Source organism: Belonocnema kinseyi, chromosome 3, assembly GCF_010883055.1.
Source record: "Belonocnema kinseyi isolate 2016_QV_RU_SX_M_011 chromosome 3, B_treatae_v1, whole genome shotgun sequence".
Classification (NCBI taxonomy): Eukaryota; Metazoa; Arthropoda; class Insecta; order Hymenoptera; family Cynipidae; genus Belonocnema; species Belonocnema kinseyi.
The window spans coordinates 3,852,678-3,863,837 of NC_046659.1; the positions used below are offsets into that span (position 1 = coordinate 3,852,678).

At 36.2% G+C, this 11,160-nt stretch overlaps 1 protein-coding gene across 3 annotated transcripts in view; it reads right to left on the reverse strand.

Moving 5' to 3' along the window:
• Window positions 1-11,160, reverse strand: part of LOC117170201 (plasma membrane calcium-transporting ATPase 3) — a 1,035,667-nt gene that overhangs the window by 880,377 nt on the left and 144,130 nt on the right. Inside the window, exon 3 of one of the 3 annotated variants that reach the window (XM_033356796.1) lies at window positions 10,586-10,735. The exons of the other annotated variants lie outside the window; for them this stretch is intronic. The gene's annotated coding sequence lies outside the window, so the exon portion shown is untranslated. The remainder of the gene's footprint in view (window positions 1-10,585; window positions 10,736-11,160) is intronic. 3 annotated transcript variants of the gene reach the window in all.

The window sequence follows — 11,160 nt, forward strand, 5'->3', positions numbered from 1 at the left end:
TCATGGTGGTGGGAAAATCTTTTCCAATAATGTTCAACAAGTGTATCTTTTGCTGATCTGAAGCCACTACATATGGTATCATCCACTCCACTTTATGTATCGTGATCTTAAATTGCTCTTCAGATCCAGGCTCTTGTCGTGCCTGAACAATAGCATTTATGTCACTGCGCGATCTTGTCAGAACAAGTTCATGCTTTGCGTTTACAACGATTTTTCGATAGTCTTAGCAAATCCCAAGATCATACTGAGTGGAACAGTGACATCAAAATATCGTTCATCATTGGTAAGGCGTTTTGTTCCTTCCGGGATGTTAAGCCATCCTAAATTCTCCATAAAGTTAATTTGTCCAGGGGTAAGTAAGACGCAGTTTTTCATGGTACTAGTGAGACTGACATTCTTGCAACGATCAATCCCAATACCATTGAGTTCATAGCGAATTGCATCAAACAGATAGCAGATACCATTGCTCACTAGTGCTGTACCAGTAACAGCTGTGACTCCATCAGGTCTTGTTATTCTTCCATATACGTGCAGTGAACTCTTTCTGGGTAGTATATACAAATCTTGATGCTGGATAGCAATTCGAATTTCATCGCTGTTGTTAAATGTTGATGAGGGATAAGGCTGATGTGCATGAATCTCATAGTGAGCCACAGACTCATCAGTGGCCACTGATGCTTGAATGTTTCGTATTTTTTCCATTTTTGTTGGAACAACAACAAGCGGAAATGATAAATATTCTGAATGGATGCTTCAATTTCTTTTTACAAAAGATCTGATCTTCAGACCAAGTTGTGTCAGAAGGAGCACGTTCGGAGGTGTTAGCGACTTGCGTGCTGCTTGAGAACTGGCTTGCATTTGACATGTTGGCGTTCTTTTATAGGCTCCTTTGCGATTGTACACGATACCCATTGTGATGATTATGATGATGATGATTTGACGTGTAGTCGTTTTGTTATAAGTTCTCCTCGAAAATTCACCAAGTCTCCGTCCTGATCAACTATGCGGAGCTGAATGTGATGTATTGTCTTCACGTCGATTGGAAGGTAAATGACGTGTGACGGTACTTCAACGATCTTATATCCTGGTGGTACAATAGGAAAGAATTCATGAATCGTGTGAACTTTATGATTGTTGTTGTAAGCTCCCGTAGTGATATTGCACTCATCTCGTAGAGCGTTGACTTTAAGAATGGCCACAGGTAGATCAGAAGTATGAGTCTTATTGGCTTCAAGAATACGTGGTGTGAATCCCAACAAGCGTCCAATAGAGTAGTGGGGTTGAAGGTTCTCTTTGCAATCACACTTTAGCTCGCTACGCAATGTTTTATTATTGGGCTTGATGTTTATTGTAATACCATCATTTGCTAGAGCCTTCTGGACATAATTCTCAAAGTCTTCAATCTCATATCTACCGGTAGGAATTGTAACCACTCGATCGCCAAAGTAGATTTTATTCTTTTCAGTGTCCACGTTAGGAATTGCATTGAATGTGAACAATTCAACGAGTCCAAGGGCATAATTCTTGTGAGAAGAGAGTTCTATTGGTGGAAAATACTCTGCGTCTAGCACAGAAGAGTTTCCTGTTATCGTGAGAGTGAATGATTCACCCATGATGGTGTTCTTCTCTGCACTGACTCTAGTTCAATCATCACACACTCTTATATAGACAGTATTTATTCTTTATATGCAGTTGTCCACATAGAAATTTCAGACACATGTGTCCACATTCAACACTGTCATAGTTTTGATACCTGTCGCGATTGTACTTTATCACGCTACCATCACCAAGGTAATCTACTAGATCCGTCGGTGGTTGAAGATTACCGAAACTGTCAAATTATAGAACACTATTACCAATCTTTCTATAGGGCACCCAGTGGGTACCAGGACTGTGACTATCATCAAGATTCACAATAACTGACTCAGTTTGGTGGGTTCCCTTCACAGGTAGTTGATTGCGCAAATAAACTCCACGAAAATGTGGAATTTTGAGTGCTTTTGCATACTTGAACATATCGGCATCAGTGAGTGGACGGTGAGGTAGCTTCACTACAAGTTTTTTGGCACCGGTCTCAGATGAAGTCCCTGTCCCTTTCGGTAAGGTTTCATGTGAAGACCTAATCCTTTTCGGTAGGGTTTTAGGTGTAAACCTTTTCCTAGAGCAATAGCTTCCATTGCATTATTATGACGTTGAGCTTCTTCCAGTTGTTTTTTGGCAGTGCAAGCATCGTTTACCGCCTTAGCTGCACCTGCTGCTCCACTAGTGAGCGCTCTAAGTGCATTGAGACCAGCAAAAATGGGAATCAGTGGCAAAACACCTGCAACTTTCGAGGGTATTGGCAAGACACGTAGCTTTTGCACCTGACGTTTATCACCTACGCTTTTGACAGCTTTCTGTGCACCTCTGATTGCAAACTTGATGGCCACTTTTGCATCACTACTTCGTTTTATTGTCTTCTTGGCTGCAGTTACAATATTTCTAAATGTCAGTAGCTTATTTTTTGTAGATGGTTTCTCCTTCAAACTGGATTTCCTCTTATTTGAAGTACATTTCCTCTTCTTTGCAATAGATTCCTTCTTTAACTCCATACCGAGTTTTGCTTTGGCATTCATGACGTTAGTTTCTCGCGTCAACGTTTTCACGATTTTGCGAGTATGCAATGTCGTGTTCTTTGCACGCTGCGTCTAAAGGATTAATACCAGGATCATCTCTAGCAAGTCGTTTAGCTAGCTTCGTACCCGGACCACAGTATTGGTAGCCAGGCAAGTGCAACTCAAACGCTAAATTGTTGATTAATTTATTGACCAATCCTTTGCCTCGATGACTGCGTGGCACTTTATTTGCTTGTCGATGCACAATCATTCTTCACTGAACGTCGGTCAGCACGGAACGGATGTAAAAGCTATATAAGGGCTGTATTTATAGTTTTTCCAGCAGTCGAGATCAAGATGCGGTTCGAAACACAATCCGTTAAATTTCCGGTTGACAACTTTGACACCATAGTCCAACCAGAAGAGAATAGCGTGAAACGTCATGGCAGTCTACTACCAGACAGTATTCGTGCAGTGTTTTGTGCACCAACAAATTGTGGCAAGACAAATACATTACTTGCCCTAATCATACACCCTAATGGATTGAAATTTGATAATGTCTACGTCTACTTGAAATCCCTCAAACAACCAAAGTACGAATTCTTGGAACGTGTATTGAATATTGTGAAAGGAGTTGAATATTTTCCCTTCAGTGAGCATGAAGAAGTCATACAACCAAATGATGCTCAACGAAATTCTATAATTGTAATTGATGACGTTGCCTGTGAGAAACAGGATATATTAGAGCTTTTTTCTGTATGGGTAGCACGCCCATGTTGACTTTTTTTACTTGTGTCAAACTTACGCTCGAATTCCTAAGCATCTAGTTCGAGATAATGTCAATCTGTTGATACTTTTCAAGCAGGATGAAAAAACTTGAGACATGTATATGATGATCATGTCAACAATGACATGAGTTATTAAGATATTATTAAGATATAGAAAAAGATTTGACTGTTCTGTCTCTTTATAAATACAAGATGGGTAGTGGAAATGATATCATTAGATGTTCGGACATCACCACATCAACATGTCAAAGTTTCACAAAGAGAAGGAGGTGCTCCGTCAAATCGTAAAAGCTAGGGAGGCGATACGACGTTAACATCGAATGCTCAAAATGGGTAGAGCAGACACTGAAAAGATGATGAGTGAAACGTTAAAGCCAATAGTCATGCCACTGCAGAAACTGGTTGACATATCTAATCCTTCAACTAAGAGAGAAGTTGAGGAAAATGATCCTGTAAGTGGAAAACATGTTGATGATGGCAAGGAGGAGAAGGATAACGCTTCCTTCATGACGGCTGATGCTAAAAAAGAAGATCAAGACACAACAACGCTTGAAGATAATGATACAGCTGAGGTTGTTCCCAGTTATGACCATTTGACAAATAAGTTTCTGAGAATGCTGCAAAAAAACAGAAAGCAGTATCTATATACGGTTTATGGTGTGCGTAAGCTCAGTGATGGAAGCCTTATAATTGGTGATAAACCTATTAGTTTTGAGGGACAATATATCAAGTTTGATGGTCAACAGTGTCTGAAAACAGTTGGTCTGCTTGAACTGTTGTTTAGGAAATCTCCCGAAGAGTCATTCGTAAGCAGTGATGATTTGAACAATTACAAAGAAATATTGATCACTACAAATGCACATAAGAAGCGGTACAGCCCAAATGAAACTAGTGGTCAACTAGTGGAGGTTCCCTACCACAGAATATACTGGCAAGAAAAAATGTAAAGACTGACTACGTCTACTGGGATGACCCTAACGAACTAGTTGATCGTCTTCGTCTACTCCTAGCTTCTCAGGCTGCAGGAAACACTAGTCACAACAATGAAATCATATCAATCATTGAGGAACTGCGTGAAGCTGAAATCATATATTAGGAGTGTACTCATAACCCTAATAACAGTATCACGATGAGTATCGACGTGTTTGGACGTCACCTGGATCGCATTGCTGCAGCAAGCCGTGGATCGCCTGGTGTTGGATTCAAGATCACCTCTGACGGTCATTACGATGTAGATGGAAAAAGACTTTGTAACTCTGGTGAACCCAAAGACCAATACGACGCAGTCAATCTGGGACTTCTGCAGCGCATCACACAAAACGAGATACGTACAGTGTATCAAGTCACATCATCTATGCGAACAGAGATTGAAAATAATACTTTGATGGTACGTATACTTGAAGAATCAATTAAAGAGAAACTGAAAACCCTGCAGATTGGCACTCAACAAGATTTGTCAGTCCGTAACGCTGATCTGATTGCTCAGTTGGACGCTCGACTGAACGCACTCGAGAATGGACAAGAAAAAATTGTCGCTAGTTACAGAACTACATAAACCCGCTAGAAAGAATTACCCACATTGTTGTGTGCAAATGCGTGGTATAGATGAGACATGGCAGGAAGATTTGGTTGAAATGCTACCCTATGCTCGTGAGAATAATGGCTACAAGTACTTATTTCCCATCATAGATATTTTCTCCAAGTACGCCTGGGACGAGGAAGTGAAAATTCTTTACGAAAAGTGTTTTGACCTTAAATTGCTGCACCAAGAAACAAAATGGGTTCCTCACGTCATTTGCAATTCCTGCAGACTTATCTTGTATCGTCTAAAAAATTCAAACAACGAAAAGTACCCCAAGTACTCTACACCAACCACATGGAAAAAACCCGTTATTGCGAAGGACTGCTACTTTTGCATGAATTCCGTCAAAGGGTTCAACGCCAAATATAAAAATAACATTTCGTACAATAATGTGTGCACAGTCACATGAGCAATTGAAATCAATAAAAATGCACGCTAGACTGATTTAAGCGCTTTAGAAGATGAAATAATGGAAGTTGAAAGTCAACGTCATGGAGACGGTAGTGAAACCAGTGATCGAACAGAAAATAGTTCTGATGATTCCGATGAAAATGACGAAAAAGATGACGAATATTGCGTGCATAAAATAAAATTGAAGTTTCCAATATTAGTGTCGCAACTAGAATTGAATGATTCTATTAGAGATGTTGGATTACCGAAAGACGTCGCTAAATTTGCCGCTTCATTTCTAAAAGGAAGAAATCTTCTAGAGCCAAAGACAAAAGTTTCATTCAATCGCGACAGGGGCATAGAATTCAGAAAGTTTTTCGTTAAAGACGAAGAGACGTCTTTAGTGCACTGCTCTGATGTTAACGGAGTAATGAACCACTTGAAGAAAAATGTGTACAGAGACGAAGAATGGCGATTTTTCATTGATTCATCAAAACGCAGCATTAAGGCTGTTTTACTGCATAACACGAATACTTACGCTCCTATCCCTATAGCTCACTCAACGGTTATCAAAGAAGAATATAACAATGTTAAAATGCTTCTTGAAAAAGTTAATGACACGAATCACAAATGGCAAATATGTGGTGATCTCAAAATTATAACAATGATATTAGACCAATAATCGGGTTTCACGAGAGAGTCATGCTTTATATGCCTGTGGAATAACAGAGATCGAGCCAACAGACTCGAATATTGACCACAGATTCGAATATTGACAAGAGATACTAATTTCGTGAGCCACATGACGAAAATTGAAATGGACGCTTGGGAAAGTTTTAAAGCAGTAAACGCAAATTTCCTCGGTAACAAAAAAAGTCCAGACTACGAGAATATTGTTGCGAAAATGATAAGAAACTACAAAAAGTTAGGCTGCTTGATGAATTTAAAACTTCACTTTCTAGATTCCCATCTGGATAAATTTCCAGAAAATGTTGGTGATTTCAGCGAAGAACAAGGAGAACGTTTTCATCAAGACATAAAAGTGATCGAACAACGATATCAGGGTAGATGGGACGAGGACATGATGGCTGATTTTTGCTGGATGTTGAAAAGGGAAGCGTTATAGCAGGCAGAAAATAGACTGAAGTAGGTCTATAAATCAATTTAATTATGATAAAAAGCAAGATAAAATGTAAACACGAAAGATAGTATAAATATATCCCTTAAGTTTAAGAAAAGCAGCGAGAAAAATTTTTTGAATAAAACTCTTATTCATTTGCATGTTTAAGTTACAGTTCTACATTTTAATTGATACAAACATTGTCAGGTTAATTGGAATGGGGTCAATTCTACTTGTAGTTCTAAGTTTCTTCAAATGAGTAATGTGCTTCTAAATTTTTAGCCGCCTGTAGTACAATTAAATGAATTTCATTGTGTTACAACGGGAACACTTAAGTTGTGTTGCGTTAAGCAAAATTTCGTTAGGTTCTGTTAAGTTAGATTCATTTGTAGGTGAAGTTAAGTTAGGTTAGGTTAGACCAGGTTTTTTTAGGTTAGGATAGGTTTGACCTCTTTGCAGGTTAAGCCTAAGCTGATTGAAACAGTACCGCAAACACAACGGGACAACACAATCAGTTTAATTGTGTTTCATGAGGTTAGGTTAGGCTAGGTTAGATTTATTTCTAGGTTAGGCTCGAGTTGAACCATTGGATGTAGCACACATTTGCTACTGGGAAAATATGCTTCCAGAGCTTTACGTGTAGTTCAATAAATTTCTGTGAATTCAGGTTAGGTGAGGTCAGGTTCTGTTGGGTAAAGTTATGTTAAATAAGTTGATATCAGACAAGGGTTGATCCTTCACAGTTGTCGACATGGTTTTGACGTGAAAATTTGCATCACTGGCATTATTTTGAAATTTATTTGCCTCAGAGCATGATTTTTCGTCATTTTTTGAGGTTATGGCTCAACAATGACGTGATGGATGATTTTTGGTACCAAATTTTAATTCAGCGCCCCAAAATCCATAGGAATACGTATCTCTTGTTACCAGATCCGCACACTTTTTTTTTGTGGCTGTGTAATTGAGGAAAAAAACAAGGCTCGATGACCAACATTATGAGGTCCAGAAATCAGTGGTGTTGGAGCTTGTTAGCATTTTCGTACTGCTTACGCCTCGGTTAATCAAACTGGACTATTAACTAAGACGCAAGCATATCCTGTGCATTAAACTGCACTACACTGCACTACACTATACTGCACTTACTTCCACGCTATGGCTTCCCGTGAGCAACTGAGTTTCGCTGCAGCGCAACCTCACATTTATGTGCTGCCGCATGGTCGTTTCCAGAACTAACGCACTAGAAAGATTTTCTTTTCATGTACGTGGATCGATATTTTTTGAAATTTAATTAAATGATGATGATAATAGAAAGATATTATAACTTCCTAAGTATTTTACTTTATTTCACCATTAGGTTGAAAGCATAATTTAATAAATTACAGTAGAAAAATCAATTTAAAAAGTCAATTGCGTATAAAATTCGATGCACGAACTGAAATGTGCAATTTATTTTCATACACACACGCATTTCTCAGAATATTAGACAAAGCTATTCTTTATAATAGTAAATTACATAGTAGTAGTGTCCTAGTAGTGACATAGCTATACTACTACTGTAAGTCAGGTTATTGTTCAGAAGTAGTGCACGAAAATGAAAAAATTCACTTTTTCGTTCCTTTGGGAAAAGAAAACGTTGAAAAATGGCATAAAGCGATATTGAGGAAAGATTTTATTGTGAGAAAGGGTCAAGTGTTGTGCCAGAAACATTTCCTTCCTCAGGATATTATTTGAAAGCGTGAGGTCAAAGACGCTGATGGGAACGTTATGGCAACGGTGTGTATACGAACAACAACTCGATTTGATTTAATATAATCTTAATAACTAATTTTAAATAAATTAAAACAGGCGTTATAAAGCTGAAGTTAGAAAAAAATTACTTTGGATCAGAATTACTTATTTCTTCATAGTTATTTCATATTTTATACTTTCTTTCATTTTCAGCCATAAAGCGTGGTTCTAAAATTTGTTTACATATTCGTTAGCTTATCTTTTTTTTTTAAATTCCTTTCAATCCTACTCTTTGTTTTTGATTAGAAAGGAATAGTTTAAAAAATAGGTAGTATGTAATGAAATTTTGGTTTACTTATAATTAATAAAATATTCAATTTTAACAAAAATATCGAAATAAAATTCTGCTTTATTAAACTAAATTGACGTAATTTAATTTGTTTTAAAGTTCAAGCTTAATTCCTAAAATTCTGTTTATTTAGAAGTATCTTTCATCTTTTACACACTATGATTATGTAGTACAAAGTCTTGATAAATTTGAGAGCTTTATTTTTACTGTTAAAAGACTTGTTGGTCCACCTTTTGATAACATGTAGTTTCATTTATCCCATTAGATTTAACATGCATTAAAAGTTTCATAATATACAGTTTTTATTTTATATTTTCGGTAAAGATGAATTGCAGCATAGATATTTCGTTTTTTATGTTTATAATAAGAAAATTTATATCAAATTTTCTCACCATTAAAATATATGTTAATTTAATGTGGTTTTGAATAATCATATTTAATTTAAAAATTCTAATTATAAGATAAAATATTACTAGTTTAAAGTGTACATACATTTTTCCAGGCAAAATATGAAGTTCCGAGATTGAGGAAAGGTGCATTGCCGTCAGTTTTCTCGGGCTGTCCAAAGTACATGTCGGAAGTACCAAAATACCGTATTAATTCTACTAAGAAAAGACAAGTGCCTCCAAAAGCTGGGATATCGAAAATGAGAAAAGTTTCGCACACATCAGATGTTGAAGCATTGGGCATATCTGCTGTTGTATCTAATTAATTTTTCCCATTCGAGGTTCCTGATGTACCAGAAATATCTGATGCTCCATTGAAGAATACGGAAAATGTGTCAGAAATTGAAAGAATTGCTTTATTCGAGTCAATGTTCGTATGCAAGGATTCATTCAAAGTGCCAATAGTTTGGACTCGTTGTGACAACAACGATGGCGATTTTCGAGCGATGCAATTTATTCAGTGTACAGGCCGAATGGAAAATGGTATTCTACAGTACAAATGAAGGATTAGGAGTGACTATTAACTGTACAATAGCTTTGTCCAAAACATTGCTCCAGCAATATAAATTCGATTATGTGTTGACTGGGAGAATAAAGCAAGACCCCTTGGAGGTATAAATGAAGAACAAAATCTTTTTAAATCTTTGAGCAGATGTAAGATAATATCAAATAGTTCAGAGCTTCAAAAAGTTTTATTCAAGTTTTATTAAGGCCATGTACCAAGTAAATCACACGACCAAGCCAGTTCTCATATACTGTTCTGTTTATCGTACAATTTGTTTGTTAAATAAAATATCTTTTTGAAATTTTGACGAAATTCAGGAGGATAGACTAAACTACATTTTTACTCTTTACTTGAGAAAATTTGTTAAAACTTTGTCGTTTGGTAATTTTTTTCTATTATACGATTTTCTTGACAAATAAAAAAATGCTTTAAAACTTGAGAAGATGTACCAGGAAAGAAATTTGCAGAAAATAGTCTCTCAATACTCTTAAATAGTGATATAAAAAATTGTGATTCATTATGTAAAAAGAGTTTTTCAAGAGCCCAAGGAAGCACTTTCATATTCTTATAGAAAATGGATTAAGTAATAGAAAACATATTGTCGTTGATCGTGTATTAAAATTACATTCAATATTTTTTCAACTTCCTTCATTTCAGAAAATTTAACTAAACAAGATAAAAATATTTTATTCAGTTTGAGATTTTGATTGAAACATTATCAACAGTGTTTAAAAATAGTATTAATTTTGTGTTCCTTTTCCTTTTGTTTAGAGATTTTTTGGCCCTATCAGATTAGCTGGGGAACGAACGAACGATCATCCTTGTACACCAACGTTTTTGCATATATATATAGGATATTAACTGCCTTCAGAATTTTGAAACCTCCAAAGTTTTGAAATTGTAGTACTGTTGATGGCAACCCTCCACAGCCGTTAATAACAGTTTCAAAATTAAAAGAATTACATCAGTCGATCAGTAAAAGCGCAATTCAAGAAATTCAAGAAAAGTTAAAACTAATAATCGATTTTGAAGGAACTGATTTTAGTAATTTTTTAGATGCGGTAGCATTCGTTTATACTTTACCAGATGTTGGTGATTGTTTGATCTTTTACACAACTGGTCGTATAACTGCTTACATTAAACAGCACACTCAGTGTCCAACATAATTAAATCCATTTCTGACTACGTCTGACACACATGCAGATGTGACATCTTTCTGTTGGGATCAATTACCTGAAAGTTTGAGTATATTTGCGAAAACAAATAAAGATTTCATGCATCCAAATGTTAAGTTATATAAACTTATCACAGTTGTTGAATATCTTTTTAACAAACATTGCTGATCTAGCAGCTCTTTTGACCTAATTCTAAACGATTTAATTTCATCCAAAACAAAATTTAATTTTCAATGCAAAGAACATGCCAATGCAGCTGTGGAGGTATTAGCATACATACTTCCATTTTATTTACAAATAAGGATGACACAATTTGTAAGACCGGAAATGGCTGAGATTAAAAAAGTGAGCGTTTTGAAGAAAAAATCAGCCGAGCTTTGCGTTACTTAGCTGAACTTTAAATTAATACATGTTAAGAATATATACTATCACATTTTTTAATTAATAATGAAGATATTTGGTTATATTTTCAAAATTTTAGTC